The following is an 18,625-nucleotide window of genomic DNA, read 5'->3' on the forward strand; positions in this document are numbered from 1 at the left end:
AAAACAACAGAATGCAATTCAACAAGGAGAAATGCAAAGTGCTGCACCTAGGGAGGAAAAATGTCCAGCATACCTACTGCCTAGGAAATGACCTGCTGGGTGGCACGGAAGCAGAAAGGGATCTTGGCGTCCTAGTGGACTCCAAGATGAACATGAGTCAGCAGTGTGATGAAGCCATCAGAAAAGCCAACGACACTTTATCGTGCATCAGCAGATGCATGACGAATAGATCCAAGGAGGTGATACTTCCCCTCTATCGGGCTCTGGTAGGTAAATCTGCTCTCTGCTAGCTTGTGGCCATTATTTCTTGTAACCCCCGGGGGCGCCTTGGTGAATAAAACCTCACCAATTCCCTTCTGTGCCCCCGTGATGAACTTATAGGCAGCCACAAGGTCGCCTCTCAACCTTCTCTTGCGGAGGCTGAAAAGGTCCAGGTTCTCTAGTCTTTCCTCGAGGGCTTGGTCTGCAAGCCCTTAACCATACGAGTGGCCCTTCTCTGGACCCTCTCCAGGTTATCCGCATCCCTCTTGAAGTGCGGCGCCCAGAATTGCACGCAATACTCCAACTGCAGATTTAAACTGGACATTAGGAAGAACTTCTTGACAGTTCGAGTGGCCAAGGTCTGGAACGGGCTCCCAAGGGAGGTGGTGCTCTCCCTACCCTGGGGGTCTTCAAGAAGAGGTTGGATATGCATCTAGCTGGGGTCATCTGAACCCAGCACTCTTTCTTGCCTATGCAGGGGGTCGGACTCGATGATCTATTGAGGTCCCTTCCAACCCTAACATCTATGAATCTATGAATATAACTTTCAAATACCACATAAATAAATAGTGTGGCAGACAACACAATGAGAATATAGGAGAGAATATGAGTTCAGCTTTGTTTGAGATGCATCTTGTCCTTGTAGATTTGGAATAGGGATATAAAGAGAGTGGATATGTGTGCACAAACACAGATATGAATCCTAATTCCTTACTCAGTGGAGATTTGTAAGTCACTCAAGGTCCATTTGACTTCAGTGTGAAGAGTAAGTTCTGGGAAGACTCAAAATATCCCACCACATGGGCTCTCGTAGTGCTTCATTGAGTGTCACTTACCTAAACACAACTGAGTATATGTACATTGCAGAAATGTTTTACTTTTACAGAGGGAGTTCATTATGTATGTGCTTCATTTTTGTAGGGGAGTAGCTGGGTGGGAAGAGAATGATACGATTTCCTCACAATGGGAGACTCTAGTCATCACCTGTGGGGAAGTGGGCTTTAAAAGCTAGATTGGGGTAGGCAACGTTTTTTGGCTGGAGTGCCGAAATACACCACAATGCCTACCTCGGAAGGTACCGGAGTGCCGACATGGCAGAAAAACAAAATGAGGGCAAGGGTACATGGCAGGATGCCCTGTTTGTGCCCCTTGCCCCCCACCCAAAGCCCCTGCCCCCAGCCCTGCTGCTCCTGCCCCACAGTCTGGGCTCTGTGGCTGCCAGCAGCTACCCCAGCTCTGGGTAGCTGCTGGAGCCTGGGCTGCTCCCAGCAGGGCTTGCAGTGTCCCAGCTGCCTGCTGGAAGCAGCCCAGGATCTGGCTGACAGTAGCTACCCAGAGCCGGGGCCGGCTTCACCAAGAGGCTCCAAACAACTGTGCCGGGCTCTGGCATCAGCTCAGCACCGGCGCGTGCACCCGCATGTTAGAGCGGGCGGGGCCTGAGGCAGTGCAGCCCTGGTCTCTCCCCCGCTCCTGGCACGGAAGTGATGAGCCCGGCGCAGCTGTTTGTAGCCAGCCCGGGCTCTGGGCAGCTGCAGCAAGCAGTGGGCAGAGAGCAAACAGTTGCACTGGGCTCATCACCTCCATGCCGGGAGCGGGGTAGAGACGGGGGCTGCGCTGCCTCGGGCCCCTCCCTCACTGCCCACTCCAATGTGCGCCTGCATGCGCCAGTACAGAGCTGATGCTGGAGCCCAGCACAGCTGTTTGGAGCCTTCCGGCTGCAGCTGGCCCCGGCCCTGGGGAGCCGCTGCCAGCTGGGATCCTAGGCTGCTCCTAGCAGGCAGTTGGGATGCTGCAAGCCCTGCTGGGAGCAGCTCGGGCCCCGTCACTGGCAAGGACCCGGAGCCAGGGCTGGCTGCGACATGCCAAGCAAAATGGCCTCGCGTGCCATGCTCAGCATGTGTGCCAGGGGTTGCCCGACCCCTGAGCTAGATTAAACATGCAGTCTACTCTGCAGAAGAGATACACTCATTGAGACTTTGCAGATGCTATGGCTGCAACGACTCTTCTCTCTTCCCTACGCAGCCATAGGGTTGAACAATAATCCTTGACACAAGCATTCAGATCTATGTGAGACTTCTGCTACAGGAGCCCTGACCATGAATCCTCCTCCTTCTTTTGCTAAATTTATCTCTGATCCATGGAGACCTGTCAGGATGGAGTTGGAAAAGAGGATATTTATTAGCCCATTCATTGATGATAGAGTATAAAAGATTTGTACGAATAATTTGTAGGATGGGTTGTTGGCAAGGCAATATTCATCCTTGGAGTGCTCCAGAAATATTCTAGTTGCATTGGTGACCCAAAACAACATACCATCTACAAAGTCTACTACCCTGACTGGTGAGGTGTGCTCCACACTCAGTTCAAAGAAGGTGATGATTGGTTTGTAATGTGAGTAAAATTTCTAATGAAATAATCCTCTATTCTTCCAACCAAAATGCCAGGCACAGTATTACTCCTGGAGTCAAGTATTATTGATTGTACTACTGCTTTGAAGAATGAGTACACCTGAAATCAGTAGAATTAGAGGATCTTAGAAAGGTAGGGCTGGAAGGGACCTAACAAGATGCTTAAAATGAAATGAATATTCAATAGCTTTACTGGATCAAGCTTATTATACTCAGCTCTGTGAAGAATTCAGTCCATTGAGGTTAAAAGAGAAAAATTACAGAAACACACCATTTAATTCAATTGGAAATGAATTGTAAACTATCTGGTGATTTATGTCTTCCTTAAAAGTAGGTGGAGTATTTAGATAAGTATTTACTGGACATGTCTATATTGTTGCATCAACAGATGTACTGATAGAGTTAAAAACTGAAATCTTGTATACAGAGAATTTTTGTAACGTATCTGTGCATTTATTATCCAAGTCTAAATCACCGGAGGTTTTTCCTGTTATAGTTTACTGACAGGTAAATCCACAGCATGAAGCACTAAGTCTTTGATCTCAGATGGTGTTGTCATGGTAGACATCTATTATTTGCCCTGGGAAGCCAAGTCTCAGCTGGATGTACTAGTTCTAATTAGGGATCCTAGCAAAGCTTGTTGACCCATCAATATGCGTGTTTCAAAGAAGTTAGCATATGGCCTCTATATAAATCATTAGTTAGGTGCTAAGGGAATGGAAACCAGGGTACAGTTTGCACAGCAGTGAATATGTAGCTGATAGTTAAAATTCCTAACTATTGAGACTGTCAACATAGTCACTCTGCTCACATAACTGTTGGCTGTCATCTTTTAAGGCAATCAATATAAATGGTTATTTGCACAAGTCCACATTTACAGACTAAAGATTAGCACTGACAAACAAAAAACAAAACAAAGAAAAATTCCAACAAGGTCTTAGCAATATATATAGGGGTTTTGCTGTTTAAACATTTCAAGTCTCTTTTTTAAATCAAAAAATGATGCAGCTTTTGGCACTTTACTCTGTTGGCTGTATCATCAGGGGAACAAAAAAATCTTATGCTTTCCTTCACAATGGATATTGGACATAAAACACACTAAGGTGGAGATTTTCTGACTGACTACAATCTGATCAATATCAATTGCTTAAAGAAAATGAACTCATCAGTAATTTAAAATTTGGTGACCACTGGGTCCAGCCCAGCACCAAGGAGCACTGAGGAAAATAGGTTTGTGCTTGAAAAATCTGATTAATAACTTTTGGACTTCATTATTTTACATTTGAGAAGGAATAAAGATAAAAAGCAAAGTCTTTTGTTTAATAATACTAAATAATATATTGGATTTTGACAGAAGAAATAAAGATAAATCTCCTATTCCCACCACCCCATGCAGAGATTGGAGAGCTAAGCCTGTTTAAATGCTTTATTACTCTCTAGGCCACTTGCACTGTTTTTGTTTTTGAAAGTCAATATATTCTTTTTTTATTCAGATCAGTGGTGAAGGAATAAGAAAAACATATAGAAGAAAAAAATTAAAAGAGCAAAGAAAGAAAGTGTTTCAGACAGAAGAAAGTTTCCTTGTAGATTTTGTTTGTGATTATCTTCTTTTGGTGTGGTGTCATCACAAACACATTTGCACTTCTAAACTATTTTGTTTGCGAGCTCCACAAACTCTGTTTTCACCCACATGGGTGTAAACTACTTCTTTATAAATGTCAGACTTCATACTCTAGAACACAATTGCGAATGAGATGTTGTTACCATGACTGCATGTTCCTAAGTATTTGCTTTGCAAGACTAAACTGAGTCATTTTTCTACTACCCAGAGCTACTAACCAACATAAGTGTACGGACTTCACACTAGCAAGGGTCTAACCTTAATTTCTGTTTTACATATGATTACTGGCTTATTTGATTTAGGTAGTGTTCCGCGTTTTCAGCTTTTATTGAAAAAAAAAAATCCAAGAATTTTTCAGGGTTTATTTACCAACATAAAAACCAGGTTGAAATCAGGATAAAAGGAAGAAAAGAAAAAAAGTCTGTTTAAATCAGGGAAAATAATAATATGTTTCCACGGCAGTGAGGGAGAGAGGGAGTAAGGCTGGGACTAGGGAAGGGGCAGGGAGAGGGGTGCGGCACAGCATGTTGGCTGCTTCTGGGGCTGCAGCAGGGAGCTGTCAGTGGGCGTGGGCCAGGGGGCATGGCTCTTGCTGCCACGTGCACCCTAGAAGGGCTGCGGGCTGGGGTGGCTGTGCCAGGCTCTTCCTGGGGGGTACGTGCCCCCGGATCTGTGCGTAGGATGAGAACAGGCTGCTGTTGTAGGCTGGGACCAGTATTGGCTCTTCCTGGTGCTCGGGGTGGGCAGCAGCCTGCTCTTGTCTGGCATGCAGATCCGGGGGCACATGCTCCCTGGGAAGAGCCCAGTGCAGCCCTCCGGCCCGCAGCCCTTCTGGGGCACATGTGGCAAGAGCCACGTCCGCATGGCCCGCACCCATTGACTTACAGTTGCCTCCACAGTTGGCATCAGCCATTCCCAAGGCCGCTGCAGCAGGGGCCAGGGTGAATGAGAACAAGTGGAGCCCCAGGGGATGCAGGGCATGGCACAGTTGGTCCCCACTCACCCCAGCCCCTGCTGCAGTGGCCCTGGGAGTGGCCAACACAAGCAGCCTGCAGCTGCTTGACTGAGGCATGCCCCAAACCCCCCCGAGGCTCTGTTTGTCCTTACTCTCCCCAACCCCTGGGCTGCGCCATACCGTGGTGCAGGCAGCTGGTGTTGGCTGCTCCCAGGAGCACTGCAGCAGGGGCTGGGGTAAGTGGGAACAAGCAGAGCCCCAGGAGGCACAGGGCAAGGTACAGCTTGTCCCCACTCACCCCAGCCCCTGCTGCAGCATCTGCAGGAGCGGCCAATGTCAGTTGTCTGCAGCTACTGGGCAGTGCTGCACCCCAAACTCCCTGGGGCTCCACTTGTCTTGACTCATCCGAACCCCTGCTGCAGCAGCCCTGGGAGCAGCCGACACCACCTGCTTGCACCGTGGCATGGCACAGCCCAGGGGCTGGAGAGAGTGGCACATGGCCAGATGTGGAGTGGGGGACCCAACCCCAGCACCAGCACCGGCATCTCCTGCTCCGCCTGGGGTCAGAGCCGAAAGCCCCATGCCCCGGGCAGTGGCTCCAGCCATTCCTGCAGCCCCTCCCGCACCTGGGCTTAGAGCCGGGAGCCCCACACACCCAGGCAGCAGCTCCAGCCACCCTCCCCCGGCCCACATGCGGTCTCTGCTGCCCTCCCCCACCCCATCCCCACATCTGGCTGGAAACCCGTACCTGAGGTAATTGGCACTTTTAGCTTACTGGCACCCGCCAGGTATTCCCCACTCATACTAACAGGGATTTTACTGTACCTAGTAAAATTCAGTGAAATAAAAAATGGGTGTAAATCAGTAATAATGGGTGTAAATCAGTAAAAACAGAATAATTAAAAAAATCGGAATTTATCGGTGAAAACCGGTAAAAACGTTAGAATATCGCTGAAAGAAATCAGTAAAAACTGAAAATGCAGAACACTAGATATAGGATGAACAATGTGATAACTAGGCTATTTATGAGAAGCCATCATCTAGCTCATCATGGTCCTGAGATTTGTCACTTGATCTCTTGTGCCCCTTCAGATCAGAAACCCACCTCTTCAATTCATATTTCTCCTTTCTTTTTTCTGAATTCTTTCCAGACCTTCATCAGCCATAATAAATGTTGAGTCTCAGAAACTCAGTTTAAACCAAGCTAAAGGGGCTAGTCAATGCCGAGACAACTACAGAAGATGAATCCTTTTTTTTTTCTCTCCTTTCATCCTTTGACATCATCCTGTCTCATACAGACTTTCAAAAAGTTCTTAACATCAGCTGTGGGCACCTGTCAGGCTATAGCATGAGCAATGCTGGTGCTGGGGATAGAAAGTCTGTGTGTGGGTTGGGGTGTGGAAGGGAGGCAAAGGGTAAGGTAAAACTTTTTTTAAACATGGTCTTGTAGTTCATTTTGCTTTTAAATGAGCTCCAAATAAATGATCAAAGGTAAACATAAATAAATAAGTAAACACCGCAGAAAGCATTAAAAAGACGATAGGCAGACAAGGTTCCTTGGGTGAATTTGATATCTTTTATTAGACCAACCCAAATAGTTGGCGAATAGTTATTAAGCAAGTTTTCGAGTTCAAAAACCCTTCGTCAGGCTAAGGAAGTTTCAGCAGTTGGTGTGTGCTCTTCCTGGATGGAATGATTAAAAAGACGATGGAACTCCTCATCTCAACAGAGAAGCCCTTGAAAGCTCACTCTAGCATTGAGGATACAGACCAGATTGAGAAAATATAGGGTTTCTCTTCCTGTGTGAAATGTATATGAAAACTTGAGCCCTGGCAATAGAGGACAAAAACCTGAACCCAGGCTCTACCCATATACAAAATGAGATGGATTCCTTGGCCCAATGAACTAACCCTCTGGGACAAGTGAAACCAACCCATACATGAAATAGCTGTGTGAAAATTGCATTTTTTTTCATTGTTTCTGATTTTGCATATTGTAGTATAAATCCTGATGTCAGTGGCTTCATTGGAGCCAGAATTTCACATTCCATTTGTTTATATTTATCTTCAGCTTTGACATATTGCTATGAGCTAGACCTTAAAATCTTATCATTTGGAATACCCTTTTTGCATTTAATCTTCATTTGAACATGTATTCTACACCTGTCATTTTGCCCACGTATAGAAATGAATGTTTTTGCTGCTTGAGATCCTAGCATTTTAAACCTCCAGCATTAATCCCTAACTCCATAATTTTATGAAATGCCAGCTGCTAGTATCCCATTACAAATGAAGTGTGTCAGGTGGAGGGAGGCAGCAAGCCAAAGTCTGGTATATCATGTTGCTTGTTCTGGCTGGGTTGCCGCCTTACTTTGGCCAATGTAAAAACTCTCAGGACTAGTGAGACTGTTGAAGAAAAAAAAAATCAGCCCCAGCAGAGGGCTATTTATATTGTGTTTCATATTAGCTTCCCAATAGTCCTTACATTCAGTGTTGTAGGTTCATGGAATTATAGAAATTGCTTTCCATCTGTGCCTAGAATATTGATGCAGCAGCTCCAGTTCAAAATTCCTCCAATAGTTTGCTTAGTAACAGTATATTTTCATTTATAACCGCTTACCAGTTATAATGGAGACCAGGGGGATTTCTGTGTGTTTGGTTTTGGTTATTGGCAAACCTAAACATTATGTCATAATATTTCTCTGTTTATTTTCTTATAAAATAATTTAAAGCTCAAATATTTAGAAATGCAGAGGAAATGTGTGATAATTTTTCTGACTGTTCTTCCTGGACATATTTTAGGAAAGCTATTTGTAAATGTGATACTTGATATGTACTGTGACATTTCTTTGTTGCTTTATGCCTCAGGAGTGGGTGGAAGAAGTGTGGAACTACTCTAGGAGGAGAGAGGGAGAAGTCACCAGCCTGTTGCAGCTGTCTTCATCATGTATACTGCATCACACCAAATTTTAAGACAGCAATTGGGATGGCTGGAAAGGAATATGCGTGTGGAATCCTAGTGTCCCAACATAAGGCAGAGGGTGAAGAGGGATTAGCTGTTGTTTTAGACTGTGGGCTTGATTAGTGCCTGTGGAAAGTGACCTGTTGTCAGTGTGAAGTGTGAGCAAATTCCATTCTGCCTAGTTCCATCCATATGTCAATTTGCAGTCTTTGTGCAGCAATTTTCAGCTGAAAGAACCATGCCATGCAACAGATGCCATGTTAGTCATGAATTATATCTGACTGAGGCAGTTTTTCTCCCCTGTTAATACCCAAGTAAATTCTTTTTTTCTGTGTTTCTTATTCTGTCAACTTTCAAAATGTTAAACACAAAAAGAACTTTTAAGATAATTAATACTTAAATGTATTATACTTTAATTTACAAATAGCTATAAATGATTGTGAACTAGTAGATAATTAGTACATATGGTAGTACTTTGTGAGGTCCAAGAATAGTTCCATGATCTCTAATGAGTCCATAAATTATTTGATGAAACTCCTGGCATGTGCAGCAGTCTCAGCAGAATTCAGCATATTGGTTTCTAAATTACTGAAGATTTAAAAATTCAGTTTATCAAAAGTAAGAAAAATAAGTTTTGATGTAGTAGGCCAAAGCCAACTCTGAGCCTACAGACCTGCTTATATATTTATATAACAAAATGTATTTGATAATACCTGTCTGTCTCCATTGATCAAGTTAACAACACTCATTGAATTCATGATTATGTAGTTGACAATGTATTTACCCATAAGCATGAACATATCGTGAACCACAGTTCCTACTTGCCAAAATAGCTTTCTTGTTTAACTGTGCATCAGACTAATTAGCACCATTAAGTTTGGTTAGATCTGCATGCCACCCTTTGTGGTAGTAAATTATATATATATGTATTGCTGAAAATACTCATGTACTTGTGCATGTATCATTTATTAACATAAAGACATACTACATAGATAGAGATATAAATACACACATACCTATCTGTCTAGCTATCTGTCTGTCTAGTATGGCTTTATGTTAAAAATGATCATTTATGTCTTTCACTTTCCAAGGAGGCTTGTGGGAGAAGTGCTTGCTGGGTTTTTTTCATTGAGAAATCAGTGTGTGGTGTTTTGTTTTGGTCTTTTTTGTTTGTTTTGTTTTTTGTTGTTGGGGTTTTTTTTTGTCCTTGGGGTTGAGGAAGAGATTATCAAAGATTTTCCTTTTATGCTTTATAGCGAACAGGGCTAGCAACAGTTGCCTTTGGTGTCCATATATAGCCCCTGGCACATGTTCGTTTAATGGCACAATGCAATTTGATCCCCAATCCCACCAGTTGTGCTGCCTGCCATGCCACATACGCATGACAGTAGGCATGATTCTTGGGATTGGTGATCAGATCTTATTGTGCCATTTCCCCACGCTCCCCCTGCATTGGCAGATTGAAAGGTGAGGAGTGCCTATGAGTCTGTCTGGGGCTGACAGTTAGCTGACAATCAGCTGTAGCCCCTGAGACCACACCAGGGACTAGAGCTGGCTTCAATGTGGGAAGCTCGGGGAAGATGCCTCAGCCCGATATTTAAAGTTCCCTGGAAGTACCCAGGGAGTTTTTTAAAAAGCATGGCTGCAACTCAGCTGTAGGCATGCTCTTTAAAACTCCTCATGGTGCCTCCAAAAATTGGCAGGGGAGGAGGAAAGAGGAGCCCCAGGTCTTCAAGTTTTGGCAGGTGATAGGGAGAAGTGGGTACTCAGTAGAACCAGAATCCATTATAAAGTAGTTGTTGGGTCACTGATTGATTTAATTTCCCTGTTTTCTTCTTGTAGATATTGCCCAGTCCGAGTCCCTATTTGCACAGGGAAATGCTTTGTTTGATATCAGGGGAAAAATTTCAGGGAAGTTTTAATGGAGTAGTTATGAACATCTGGAATTAGCAGATGTTATTTTGTTCCTGGGTATCAGATCAATCAGTTTCCCCCTTATGATAATCGATTCAGGTCATTTGTTGATGCAGATGTGTCAGCAGACTTTGTCACCCTTTTCTGAAGTTTGTAGCAAAGGTAAACAGAGTTGCTCCTAAACGGTTCCTTTTTTATTGGGAGGCCCTAGAATAGTAATATAGTATGAACAACCCTAAATATGCCCAAGAGTTCTTGCATGGTGCTAGTGTGCAACTCCTACTCAGATCCAATATACAGCCTTTAGGGGAGATGTTGAGGTGATGTGGGTTCTAGGGATGCACCGATAGAGATTTTGGGGGCTGATACTGATAGCCAGTTTTTAAGGAGACATATCGGCCGATACTAATCCAATTTCCGGTACAGCTGGTAAGTTGTAAGTTGTTGTGGTGGACAGGGAGGGGGGAGGGAAGGGACGTGGTGGGGGGAGATCAAGGCCCCTGTGGTGAGGGAAGGAGTGGGGCTGGGGCAGGTGCTGCCCAGTAGGGGCGGGGCGTGGGACAGAGCTGCGGCTCATCCGGGGGGAGGCGGGGGCAGCTCCTGCTGCTACATGTAACCTGGGAGGGCATGGGCAGGGGGACGTGGCAGGCTGGCACTGCAGGTTGGGACTGGGGCTGGGGCTGCGCTGAGCTGTTCCCAGCATGTGGGGGTGGAGGAGCAGCTGGGCCAGGGCTGTGCTCGGGGCTGGTGCTGGCAGCGCTGGGAGGGAAGTTATGGGGTGGGGCTGCAGCCACCCCAGATTTCACTGTAGCCCCCCCATATGTTTCCTCCCAACACTGCTGCTACCTGCCCTGAGGGCAGCCCCCACACACTGGGAGTGCAGCCCAGCAGGTTGAGCATGATCTGCCCCCCACTCCCCTTCCCCCCCTCCCTTTCCACCACACTGACTTACCTACTGCATGCTGTTCTCCAAGATGTCGGGCTGTGCTCCTCTTTGCCTGCATGTTGTGCTGCGTCTGCGCACACGCACGGGCATTTATCGGCCAGATTATCATCCATATCAGGCTGATTTCCGATACAATCAATTTTCTTTATATCGGTGCCGATCTGATATAGGACCCGTGTATTGGTGCACCTCTAGTGGGTTCTGGAGTATTTAGTATGTAATTAATACCTCTACATCACTTGATGGTGCCATCAAGCAACTTTTCCAGTATGTTGCAGTGCTAGCACTCAGCTGATCAGACACAGGTGATGTTTGTTGGCTTGAGAAAAATAAGCAGAAGAAATAACAGGCTATATGACAGAGTAGGCCAGTTGTTGTACTAGCATTGAAATAACTCTGTGTTCTCTTGCAGGCTTGTGTCTACTGCTTAATATTATACTAATGTAGGTGGGTGTTATGTTTTGATTTTCAGAATCACTGTTTTTGACCAATCAGACAGACTGGAACGATACATTTACTCAGCCACACCTAGCCTTAACTAGCTTTAGTATATTTGGTACAATTCATTCTGTCTCTCTCTCTGATGCACGTACGCATGTACATCTACATAGCTGAAACAGAGCTCATAATCTTTCCTCTTAAGCACCCCATCTCTGTTCTCAATCACTGTGGACAACTTTACCACCGGCCAGGCACTTTGCCCAGTAACCTGACTGGTGTCTTTGACTCAGATCTCTTTCTGGATCTTTACATCCAGGTTGTCTAAATCCTCCTGTACAGTCTCTCTTACATAAGATCTTTTCCTAACCATCAAGATGCCTTGAACTCTCATCCAGGTTCCTGTGACCTTGCATCTCAGTGACTGAAACACTTTTTTCTCTAACTTTGACCAATGCAGTCTTGCCTGTGTACGGCTGTCCAGGAGGCTGTTGCCAAGACCATTCTCCCAGTCCATTGCTTTGACCATATTACCTCTTTTCACAAATCCCTCCATTGGCTTCACCTTCTGTCTCACATTAAATGTAAGCTACTAATTGTCTGCATTTTCACAGCCTTTTTCAACCTATCATCAGTCTGCTTAGTACCTCTTGGTCTTTACGGAGAAATTGACTCCTGCTTTTGATTAGCTCCGAGTGCCAACCTTCATTGTTTGCTAGTTAAATTTCCAAATGAACACCTTGGTGCTTTCTCCTGTACAGACTGTCACATTTTCTCTCATTTTATATAACCCCCTTCTCTGCTGTATTATGAACAGGTCCTATGTCACTGTAGCTTTCAATTCTCTATTCTGAATTGCAGTTTCTCTGCTAAAGTGTATGGTCTTCTCTAAAGGAAACGTGAAATAAAAGCAATTAAAGTCAGTTTACATTTATTCTGGAAAGCTTACAAATACAGCAGTATTGTTCAGCTGCTGCTTTGTGATCATTATTAATTATCTCGGATGCTTTAGGAATGTTAACATTTATCCTGGCACACAGCAATGGGGAATGGTATTCATGATCCATAGTTTCCAACCCGTGTTTACTATGACTTTTCTTTTTTCTGCAAAGGCTGGAAACAGATGTTACCTTTGTGCCGCCATAAAAAGGCACAAAGGCCAAGCAAACAGATGTCCATGACCCTCGCTATGCCACTAATGCCCTGAATTGTGGCCACAACAATAGCTGGTGTGAGTTTGTGCTGCTTTTCTGTGGCTGATGCCTGCATGCTTTATGGTTGGAGAGCCTGGGCAGCCTGGGCAGCCCAGAGCACTCTGCAGCCTCCCTGGCAAGTGCTTTTGGTACCTCAGTGGCCTGATCTTGTGTGACCTGGGAAGTCCCATTTCGTGAAGCCCTAGGAGTGCCTGCCTGGGTTCCCCCATTTGCATATGCGCGCCCTGGCAAGGATATCATGCTGCTCTGCACCAATTCAAGGTGCACCTCAGCAAATATGGGACCCAGGACTCTCCTGTTTGCAGTGGTGCACCCCACGTCAGGTGCAGCAGTATGATACACATGCTGGGGGAATCTCTGAGGGAATCCTGGAGTATACATCTGTAAGCAGAGAACATGGGGTTACTCCCGTTAGCAATTGTCCTCCAGGATAAGGCCCCTAAAACCCGTAGTGGCTGGGCCCAACCCTGCGGAACAATGGGTGACATATGTATCACTCAGTGACGTAGATCTATTGTGCCAGGATGCGTCCCAGCACAGCTGATCCTGTTCTAAGGAAAACATCTATTTATAGCCAAAGAGGCATATACCGAGTGTTTTCCTATGGAAGATTTAGCAAAGGTGTAACTGAATCTAGTTCTTATTGGTTTCTCTTGATACCACAGATTTCTGGACTTTCAAAGCGATGTTTTACCTTGTGTGGTTTTCAGGACATGAAACCAGGATTTATATTTATCTTTCTTTTGTTTCATTATTTTACAGAAGGAAGAGTTTCCCAGCACATCTGTCTAATTAGATCACTGTTTACCCAGCCAATTGAGAACTGTTTTGGTAAGTTAACTTGCTTGTAGATTAGAAATTACAACTGATTGATTAGAAATTGCAAATACAGCATTACTGGTTTTCTACTTCATTTGATTAATATAAAATGTATGCTTAGGATGCATTGCTGTTTTGAAGATATCCTCTTATATAAGAGGATATATTCTTAACTCCATGCAAATTGTCTTGTGCCCTGTACAGCTACACTGAGCAAGAATGGGAATAGATAAAGTTTCCCAGGTAGTCAGGATCTAAACTAAACAGGGCATTGTAAGCCATTGTCAACAGCATGAATGACACTGGGGAATCATAGGAAGCCAGTGTGGTCCTTGGGGAACAGATGTCATGTATTGCATGTCATTGATGTCATTAAGCAATCAGTCGTCTGTGTTCTGTAGTAACTGAAGTCTGAGTATTTCTGAGAAATATTTAGGGGTCATGAAAGCATGGATGACAACGATGGGGAGAGAGGTTTAATCATTGTGGAATACTGGTTCCCAAACTATGGTTTCTGGACTTTTGGTTCTGTGCAAGGTTGTGTGTGGTTGGAAGTCTGTGGATTGCACCAGCCTGCCCTTGACCCTAATCTTATCCTTTCCCTCATTTCCCCTGCCCTTTCCCATCTCTTCTTTAATTTAAGTTTGACAAGGGCACACATTGGTCCATGAGAAATTTTGAGGATTGGCTGTAGTCTGTTAGTCCAGAAGGCTTTGGAACCACAAGCACAGAAATTGGAAAAACAGATTTCTGTGCAAAAATATCACCTGGAGACCCGTCTACTATTTTAACAACACTGCCAAAAATTTGCAGTCTACCTTTATAAATAGAGGTGCAACATCTCTATGGCACCTCCATGACCTCTCTGTGTTCATCATACCTGATTTCCTTCAGGAGAAAGCTGAGGTCACTGACTATGGATCAGGTCATCCATTCAGTCCTGACTAAAACCAAGTCAGAGACCTTTACATTTTAATCCACTGACCTTACAATGTGAATTTGACCCTGTTAGTTCCTTGAGTTGCTGGGATGAAAAAACTATAGGAACAATAATTATAATGTGGGTTGAGTGGTTGTCTTACTGCTGGAAGGGCTCCTCTTGCCTAGTCTCTCTAAACTTGTTGCAACAGAACCAGAATAGTAGTTTCTCAGCCTTTTCGGTTATCATACAGTGTGTGTTATCCATGTGAGGAATCTCAGGGTACAGTGCAAATCTCACTTACTACCTCAAAAAGTATCCCCAGCCAGAGGGGGAAGAAATTCAATGTGTTTTTTTTAAAACAAATCCTTAGGATCATATTGGGGGAAAATGACTGGCCAGTCTTCCAGGTGATTCTCAAACCATTCCTCAATCTTTCCCCCAGATTAAGTCCATGGGTGCCCTGTAAAAACCTAAACCACAAATGATTTTGACTGCTTCTCCTCTGATTATTCCACTAAATCTCAGTGTAAAGATTAGAAAGGAGCTCAGTAATAAATGTCCCTACTGTCACCAGCATTACTAAGACAATCTGTATTAATGGACTGAAGCTCATGAAAAAAGTGGCCACTAATAGTATCATATTAGTTCATCATTGTTGTTGCTGTTGACTTTTAGTAGTAGTAGTACTATTATTAGTACTGTTGCTGCTATTGTCACTGATTGGCTGTCAGTATTACCAACAATATATAATGATCTTTGTGAACATATAGGAACACACAATCCTAACTTAGATTGCCTACAACCTAACAACACTCACCAAAATCATGCAGATAGAAGTCTGACAGTACCAGGAATAGATTGCACAAGGCCAAATGACCACTGTTCTCTTCTAATTACTACGCTGACCACAAGACCACATTTTCTCATTCAGGGCTATCAAACATCCAGCCCATGGTGCTGCTCCATCTGGCTTGCTGGGCTACCAGTGGGCCATGGAATCTGAGAGTGTGACTAGAGGTGGGCAGGGTCTGCTACATAATCAGGGACCCCAAGACCCTGGGGAACACGGCTCTCAGTGGCAGGGGGCAAGCAAGGGGTGTGCTGGCATGGCTCCACACACCTTGTGGCTGCTCAGACCACCACCACTTGTGCTGCCTGTACTACAGCAATCTGCCTGGCCTGTGGCTGCTTGTCTGTTGTTGCCATTGCTATGATTGCTGCCACTGAAGAGCCCTGTGGTCTGATTCTAGCCTGGGCACAGGGTGTTTGACACTCCTGCTCTGTTGACTGTTTAGTCATAATTCCTGTCACATATCCAGTGCCTATGCCTGATGCTCCCAAAGTTACAGTTTTCATGTTTCCAGATTTATTGGATGAAGAAAAAAAATGAATCCGAATTTTCCATAGTATAGCAAACAATCTAAAGAACCACATTCTTAGACTTCAGCAGATATCGTTATCAGGCGGCCCATCGCAAATATATAGAATTGGATATTGCATATTACATACTGAGCTGGGATGCTAATGGAAAAATCTGCTCCCCAAGCACATCACTGAAATCAATCCTCTTTATAGATAACACACAGCTTAAAACAAATCTAAGGTACAAATGGTCTAAAGCACCATGGGTAATATTGTCAAAATTGTCTACGTGACTTAAATCACATCAGCATTCAACTTCAGCCCTTTAGATGCTCTGAAAAATATTATTGACTCTTTTGAAACACCAAATAAACAGAAACCCACCCCAAAATATGGACTTTAGAGGACCTTGAAGCAGAAAACTAAAAAAACTATCATGGTTTATTCTAGAGCATGATTATATTAGGTGCCCAGCCAAGTAAATTCAACTTGTTATTATTTTTAGTATGTATATAGCCTATGATTCTTTAAATAAAATATAATCTTTGATTATTTAAAATTCAGAATACTAAAAACTTCAAGTTTGGTTTATTATAAAATAAAAACCATTTCTAAGGAAAGAAAACTAAATAAATAGTTATAAATGCAAAATATTTTGTCTGAATCTAGGATTGTACCTTTAAAACAGTTCTGGGTCCCATGAAGGCCACTCTTAATAGACTGCAGATCTCATATTGACCTTTACTGAAGAGCAAATATTAGGCTTTGAAGTTTTTATGCTCCATTTTTTTTTAAACCAGAAAGCCTATTCAAACATCCCTTGACAAGAACACTTTGCAAGCGTAAAAGCCTGCTAAGCAGGTTTAGACTTTGCATTAGAGGTACTAGTTGAGTGGTTCTTCATATTAATACACAACATTGTGCCATGGCTGAGATCTCTTTAGTAGAATTATTGGTTCCATAAAAAATACTTTAGAAGCAGTGTTTGCTATTTACCAGGGATGCTACTTCACATGAAGGTTTGTTGTTGGCCTGGTTTAGGAGGTTTCGTTTCAGCTGTTTTGTTATGTCTAATGTAATCTTGCATGTTAACCGAGACACACGATTAGTTTCAAACTCTGAATGAACTACTTGTTTTGATATAGTATCAGTGTTTCAGTTTGGGTTGCTTAGCAAGGACTATCACAATAGTTGTGTCTTTGCTAGGGACAGAGGTGTTAACAACCAGGTTCTGCACAAAGGGCAGCAGTAGAAGCAGGGGCAGTGGCATTCAGTCCTTAGATGCAAGTCCGTGTACTGTTCCTTTAATCCTGCAATAATGAGTGCTGTTACACACAGCTGCCAAGTTACCTCTGCCTGTTAATTGGGAATGATCAGGAAAGGAGAATGTGCAGCTAAATGCATCTCATCTGCTGGCTGAGAATCTAAGCCAAGCTCCTGGCCTCAGACACGCCAGTCCTACAACCTGTTGCCTTTCTGCTTGTGAAAGAAAAGGAGGAGGTATTCAAAGGGCTGAAATTTATGCTACACATAAAAGACTTTGGCTGGTGCTTAATGTTAACTGGCAGCTGCAACCACGTAGGGTTCAATAATCATGCACTCCTAGCAGTTGACCGTGCAAAGGCCTCCAGGATGGAATTTTCTGTACTCCATAAGAAACACAATTGTGGTTTATGTACAGCTTAATCAAACTGCACATTTAAAAGCACATTTATTTATTCATATTCATTTATTTAGATTCTTACTACTTAGCAGTGAAATTAAATTAACTTTTAAATAAACTTAGGCATTCCAGATAATCACTTTAAAGCAGGAGGGCAACCCCCAGCACACATACCAGAGCATGGCACTTGAAGCCATTTTGCTTGGCATGTCACAGCCAGCCCGGGCTCTGGGCAGCTGCTGTTGTCCATGGAGCCCAGGTGTAGCAGGTAGCAGAGAGGCTGCAAGCCCTGCTGTGAGCAGCCCAGGCTCTGTGGCAGGCAGCAGCTGCCCAGGGCCCAGACTGGATGTGGTGGGCAGCCAGGAGGGTGCAATCAGTGCACTGGGGTCCAAAGCCTCAGCTCCATGGCTGGTGGCAATTACATGTGCACCTTGGTGTGCACAGTGGGGAAGGGGCCAGGGCAGTGCATCCGTGGCCCCTCCTGTGCTGTGTGCCTGGAAGCATGCATGCACCTGCCACCAGTAATTAAGGATTAGACCCTTTTCCCCCATCATCTGCCCCGGCATGCCAAGCTGAGGTGTGGGTCAAGTTTGGGGTGTTCTTGGAACTCTGGCCAAAAACCTGTCAGACCCCTGCTTTAAAATATTCATGAACAAATGGAACAGCCAGGGAGCTCAGCCACTTCATAAATACAAACAATGAGCTCCCATACAATAAACTAGCTCTTCACCTTCTCTTTCCAGGTGAGAGAGAAAAGATGGTTTGCAATATGTTCTGAATGTTATGTTATTGTTACATGTTACACTTAGGACTTGCTAACTGCATTTACAATGCTAGAGTCCAAACATTCAAACAGCAAAACCAGTGCTATCTGCTATCATAACACGGTGAAGTTAGGGTGCTGGAATAGGTTACCTTTAAACCATTCTAAATCTGTGGAATGTCAGGCGGTGTAAAGTTGGAACAGTTTCAGAGCTGCTGCAGGTTAAGGCTTAATGCCATCTCTGACCTGCACAATTGTGACTTGCCAGTAGGGGGCCCAGTGAGCAGGTGCATGGCCAGGAGCCAGGACCTGTCCTTCCTCTGGGAGCAGAGCCCAAGCAGTTAAGCACAGTGAGAGTGTGGACTCCCTGGGCTCCAT

At 44.3% G+C, this 18,625-nt stretch overlaps 1 protein-coding gene across 10 annotated transcripts in view; it reads left to right on the forward strand.

The window, feature by feature from the left end:
* Positions 1–18,625, forward strand: part of PLCB4 (phospholipase C beta 4) — a 361,997-nt gene that overhangs the window by 133,719 nt on the left and 209,653 nt on the right. For 6 of the 10 annotated variants that reach the window (XR_003093691.1, XR_003093694.1, XM_025202256.1 and 3 more), the window contains exon 3: positions 13,481–13,549. The gene's annotated coding sequence lies outside the window, so the exon portion shown is untranslated. Of the gene's footprint in view, positions 1–12,610; positions 12,736–13,480; positions 13,550–18,625 lie in introns of those variants that run through there. The other 4 variants (XM_025202251.1, XM_025202245.1, XM_025202283.1 and 1 more) reach the window with 2 other exon arrangements.

Source organism: Alligator sinensis, unplaced genomic scaffold (genome assembly GCF_000455745.1).
Source record: "Alligator sinensis unplaced genomic scaffold, ASM45574v1 scaffold140_1, whole genome shotgun sequence".
NCBI lineage: Eukaryota > Metazoa > Chordata > Crocodylia > Alligatoridae > Alligator > Alligator sinensis.